Source organism: Xenopus laevis, chromosome 4S, assembly GCF_017654675.1.
Source record: "Xenopus laevis strain J_2021 chromosome 4S, Xenopus_laevis_v10.1, whole genome shotgun sequence".
Lineage (NCBI taxonomy): Eukaryota > Metazoa > Chordata > Amphibia > Anura > Pipidae > Xenopus > Xenopus laevis.
In genome coordinates, this window is record NC_054378.1 from 57,916,349 (window position 1) to 57,922,889 (window position 6,541).

Here is a 6,541-nt window from a genome sequence, read left to right on the forward strand (position 1 = left end):
GATCTTCTCATGTTGTATTCAAGTAGTGGTGAAATTAGAACTCCTTGTCCATATATTGTCCCCTATTTCTATACTCACTTTGATGCAATAACTAAAAAGGCATTTATAAGTGGGAAACTGTTTTTCCTACCAGAGTTGCAACTAATGGATCCCGCACTCTGGTTGGGGGCAAGAAATACTATTTTGGGCGAACAAGCATTTTATCACCCACAGGGGAATAGGAGCTCTCTGGAGTCCATTTTGGCACACACGGATACAAATGATGCTTAGTCCCCACTTGCTTATGTACATGAATGTGATGTAACACACGTGCACATAGTGAGCAGGCCCAGAGGCTTTCATTAAGCACATGCATGTGACTAAACATAGTGGCCCACATCTCGATAAAGAGTTTTTGCTAACCCGACATATTTGTTATTAAAGCACTAACGCAGTTTTCCTGCTTGGGTCCAACTTCCTTTTCTTCATATGTTTAAAGGAGAACTAAACCCCCAATGAGAAAAGTCCCATCCACTTCCCCCCCAGAGTTCCCCCCCCCTCTGCTTCCTCCCCACTTAGTGCAAATACTTACCAAACGTCAGAGTAGCGCATCAGAGCTCCAGGGCGCCATCTTCCGCATCTTTGGTTTTTTTATAGATCTTCTTCCTTCCCTACAGCAATTTACGGCTTGTTGGCGAATACCGGACTGTCACAAATAGCTTCGCTCAAAGAGTCCAAGCCCCCCACGCAGGAGTCTTTATGCACTAGAGCAGAGAAACTTCACTTTTACATAACAATAGCACATGGTAGTTCATTTTGGGTTATGTTCAGGGAAGGTGATGGGTAGACAGTTTGCACTATGTAACATGAGCTTATACTAAACATTTTTGCATTGTTTGGATTCAAGCCTTAGCAGTTCAGTGTTTGTTTTGATCCTCTTAGTTAAAAACAAGGTAAGATACATATAAAATAAATGGCCCAACACACTAGGTTGGGCAGGATGGACTTATATTTCTGTAAAACATTTATCATTTGAGAGGCCAAGACAAATCCGTATATAAGGCTAGAGGTTTAAATAATATGTGATGACAGTAAGGACCGGTGGGAAAGACCAGATCAATAGAAGGTATGGCCATGTAAACTGGACTGGAATACCCAAGAGTTTGAAGTAACAAGGTCGGTATTCAAAAAGTATTTAAGAAAGATTTTTTTTTTTTAGAGAGCAGGTGATTAATGATTTTTGTCTCAGGGTTGTGTTATGGCTACACCCAGAGTAAATGTGTCAAGTAAAGAGTGTGAGGTTAGAAGCTGGTTAGACAGTTGTATACAAGCCTTTCAGTGATGTGGGGGTAGATTAGAGGTGTTCTTTAAAAAATGCTTTTAAGGGTAAGATTTCTTAGGCAAGAAAAAAATACTGGAGTGGAAAGCGGAACTAGAAAGCCACATGGATGGTATGTAGTTTAAAAGGGATCATTTCTTTAGCAACTAAACACTGGTTTGGATGATTGTTTTGGGGAAGTAAAATATGTGTATAATATGGTAAGAGCACAGCCTTTACAGAGTGAATCTAGAATGAAGAATATGTGATTGCGAAATTTTTCAAAATCTTCAGATGCTTTTCACGGTAAAGCTCTTTGCCAGCTGCAATGCCTACTTTTTACTTTCCATTTGTTAGGTGTACCAGAATATAGCAAGCTCTTAAAGGAGAAGGAAAGGTTAAAACTAAGTAAGCCTTATCAGAAAGGTCTATATAAATATACCAGTAAACCCCCAAAGTAATATTGCTCTGAGTCCCCTGTCAAAAGAAACAGCATTTCTTTCCTTCTATTGTGTACTCATGGGCTTCTGTATCAGACTTCCTGCCTTCATCTTAAACCTCATTGCCCTGGGCAAGAGCATGCTCAGTTTGCTCCTCTCCCCCCCCACCCCTCCCTTCTCTACTGTAATCTGAGCCAAGAGCAGGGAGAGACTCAGGCAGGAAGTGATGTCACACCACATTAATACTGCAGCTCCTATTCTAAACAAACAGAGAGTTTCTAGAGCTTTTTACTCAGGTATGGTAAAACATTCTACAGCATAAATATAGCATTCTAGCTTGCACTATTGCAGCTAATCAATTGGCAATAAAATGCCTCCGTAACTTTCCTTCTCCTTTAACTTTATTCTCAACCACAGCTTTGTGTTTGAATAGTTGAGCATGTTCTTATTTATTTTTTGCTGCTGCATGGGAACCCAGAAATTAAGTAATGTTGGTGGCTTGCAGTTTGTACAAGATCCTATTCCATAGAAATGTATGAGCATTTAATAGAATTACTGCTTCACCTTGGAACGTGTCATATCTACTCAAGTATTGAACATTTAGTATTTCTTTCACTTTAAATGGAATGTCAACCAACAAACAAAATGTGTCTGTTCATGGGATTGTTCCCTTTGAGTTAAGTTTTAGTGTGATGTAGATAGAGAATGATGTTCTGATGCAATTTGCAGGTGGTTTTCAGTTTTTATTATTTGTTAGCTTTTGCAATTTCAGCAGTCTGGATGCTAGGTTCCAAATTACCCTAGGGACCATGCATTGGTTTGAATAGGAGAGGGTCAAATAGAAATATGGCTAATCTAAAGCAGCATAATCAATTCACAGAGAAACGGTTTAGGAATTTAGCGGAGTTCACCCATGCAGCAGCTCAGCGTCTTCCCTTCCAGTAGCAGCTCTCGCGGGATCCCGGTCACTTCAGTCCAGACTTACACTTGCAGTAAGATTCACACACTGTACGGCGCTCACCGAAGGATTCACATGAGAGGTATGTTGCTTAGTAGAAATGTGGCTTTATTGTGCACACCAGGTGAACATAGGCAGTGGGTTGGAGAATCTAAAGCAGCAATAACTATATATTTGTAGTCTTAGAGCTTTTGTTTTTTAGGTGACCCCCATTTCAAAGGAGTCGGAAGAAGAATGCAAAAATAATTAATTAGATAATCAAGACCAATTGAAAGGTTGTTTAAAATTGGCCACTGTATAACATACTAAAAGTATGTAAGTAACTTAAAGGTGAACTGGCTTTTTAAAAGAAAACCTAATTCTAAGCTGCTTTGCAATATAGATCCATTACACATTTTTAATGTTTTTAAAGTTATTTAATCTGTAAATATCTGTATTGGGGGGGGTAGTCTTTCAGGTGTTGTGCTTCACCCTACTGTGTCTGTAGGCCATGGTTATATTCCAGGACTCATAGACCTCTATTCTCGCCATGATTGCAGAGTCTCCACTGCTTCTTTTTTAGTTTCCAATATCTGAAAAGTAATTAGTCTTTTTCTCAATTACCCAGGTTCTAAGTCGAATTCTAGAGTGAAAGAACAATTTTAATGAAATCTAGAAGCAAAGTTTATTTCCGGGATTATAGTTTCCAGGATCTAGATTCACTAAACTAGCAAAACTCTTTTCTCCCAGATATAAGTTCTCGGTAATTCAGGTCTGATTAGGTGCAGCATGTATACATCAATTACTTTGCATTCACATTGGTTTGTGCATAACATGTGATCCAGCTGTGAGTTATAGCTCTCAAAAGCTTCACACCAGTTGCATATCCTTTCATCTGAGACGTAAAACATTATTCATGCTAATTACAAACTGATGCATGCCCTGCTAATACATACAGAACAAGCCACTGCTGTGGGACTTTGTTCCCATAACATAGAATATGCCATTAATTCCAAAAAAAATGATAGCATATTCTTTTACATGATAATGACAACAAGTCTGCTGAAAATTAATTTAAACTAATTAAACCCAATGGAATTGTTTTGACTCAAATAAGGATTAATTATATCTTAGTTTGGATCAAGGTATGGGATCCATTATTCAGAAACTAATCCAGAAAGCTCCAAATTACAGAAAGGCAGTCTCCCATAGACTCCATCTTATCAAAGTCCAAATTTTTAGAAATTACCTTTTTCTCTGTAATAATAAAACAGAACCTTATATTTGGTCCAAACTAAGATATAATTAATCCTTATTGGAAGCAAAATCAGCCTTTTGAGTTTATGTAATGTTTATATGATTGTCTAGTTCTGTTGTTAGGCTGCTGGTATGGCCAGGGAGAAGGGTGATAGTAAAGAGTGACTAAAGTTTATCAGAGCACAAGTCACATGATTGGGGCACCTGGGAAATATACTAAGTCTAGCCCATGTCAGGTTTCAAAATTAAATCTAAAAATATCTGTTTTGCTCTTTTGAAAAACGGATTTCAGTTCAGAAGTCTGCTGGAGTAGCACTATTGACTGATGCATTTTGATTAAAACATGTTTTCCCATGACGGGATGTAGCTCTGCGCACTCCAAGATATACACATATCGCTTGAGCCCTTGTAACTAAGACCTGAGTGCTCCCAGTTTCCCAGTCGAGCCCATTCATGATACAAATATTTTTGCCCATTCGCTTTAGGCACATCTCTGTTACATAACCACCCCCTCTGGGCGCTCATGTATATTACAGCTCCAAGAACACCGTGCCTTAGTGTACACGGCACTGGGCGCACTTCTGATCTTGCTTCTTCACCAGAACAGCACGACCAGCAGCAACATCACTACTGTTCAGCAGAGAGCTATCAAGCCATTCAGACAGCTTGACGCAGCTGCACTAAGGTACAGTACTATTATCTTACTGGCAACATGGTGTCACCAGATGATGATCTTTTTTTCACTCATTGAGGAGATAGACCTGCCTGATATGCAGCGCAAGAGAGTGCTTCAGAGAGTGCTTCTCATCTACTCACTCAGACCAAGCCCAGAAGGCAACCACTTCTACTGCTTCCATGAGTATCACTGCCATTATTTATGGATTCGGTCCACAATTATTACTTCTGTAAAAAAAGCAGTTGCAGCATCGTCAGGGCCCATTCCTTCCACTTCCAAATCCTCACTTCAAAAAATGAAAAGATCTCCTTCTGGGGAGGATTACTCAGATTCCGGTTCATGACATAGAGGCAGGGTACACATCAGATTCCCAGTTCACCAGTTCAGAGGAAATATCAAAGCAACCATAGTTAGTAAAACAAACCCTATTAAGTGCGATATTTGCTACTTTAGCTACTTTGGAAGTTTCACTTTCCAAGGCAGACAAGGTTTTAGATAAGACTATCAAAAAACCCAAGATCTTTCCATTCTGCAAAATAATCGACAAGATAGTTGATGCAGAATGGCAACAGTCAGACAAATAATTTTTGTGGAATTGGTGTCTTTTTAACACATACCCAATTCAGGAGTAACATAAACACTGGGGCAAAGTACCTAAGGTTGATCCATCCATTGTTAGGTCATCACGCATGACAACCTTATCAGCTGAAGATGCTGGATCCCTGAAGGATTTCATGGAAAATAGATGGCTTTGCCCAGAGGTTTCCCTCTGATTTGCTGCCATTTTATGACCTGCGACGGCCTCTGCTACAGTAGCCAAGACAGCAAAATTTGGTATCATCAAACATCCCAAGACCAGTTTAAGTCACAGGATGCAAATGAGCGTTCCTTTCTCACGGTAAAAAAATCAAGGAGAGACTTTTACAAAATAAATTACAACCACAGATCATGGTCCTTCATCAGCAGACAGTCCAGGTCTTCAAGACCCCAATCTCAAAGCAACAACAGATGCTTTAAATCCTCCTGGCAACCACAAACCAAGACAGCACGTACAAGCATGTCATCCAAAGGTTAGGACTGTCCAAGTATGGGCCAGACTATTTGTTCCAGCTTGGCAAGAGTCCATATCAGACCCCTGGGTCCTAGATATCATTCACCTGGGATACAAAATCCACTTCACCCAAAAGCCCCCACAAACAGGTTTGTTTTGTTATCCACGCCATCCGACCCAGCAAAACTTAATGCCCTTCTTTCCATAAGATCTCCTAGAGTTATAGCCCCCATAACCGACAAATTTTCATTCAAAGGATTTTTGATTTTCTAAAGACATCGGCAAGTTCTAAATCTTTTTCCATTGAACAAACGTGAAGTGTGAAAGCTTAAAGATAGTCCATTCCTTCCATTGTCAAAGCCTTAAAAACCGAACATTAACATGTCAAAGATTGACATTCAAGATGCGTATTTATACATCCCAATCTGGCATGACCATCAGCAATTCCTATGTTTTGATGGTCCAGAAACACTTTTTGTTCCAGGCACTACCCTTCAGCCTCACTTCCACGCCAAAGGTGTTCACAAAAGTCTTGGGGGCTATGTTAGCCACACTACTGCTATGTGGTATTCACATCAAGGCTTACTTAGACAACCTAATCATCACGGCAACATCAGAAGCAGACGCTTCCCAACATACGCAAGATATTGGAAGCTGTGCCTCCACCGCTGGTTAATCAGTCACAAAAAAGTTCTCCTTGTGCCAACTCCCGTACTGGAATTCCTGGACATGACCCTTGATTCCAGGGAGCAGAAGTTTTTTCTACCTCAACCAAAAGGGCTTACATTAAAGCAGACTGCAGACTGCAGAGAACACAATTTTACAAACTCAATCCTCCACGAAAGATGTGCTCATGTCAGGAGACGTTCCAGCGGTTTCATTT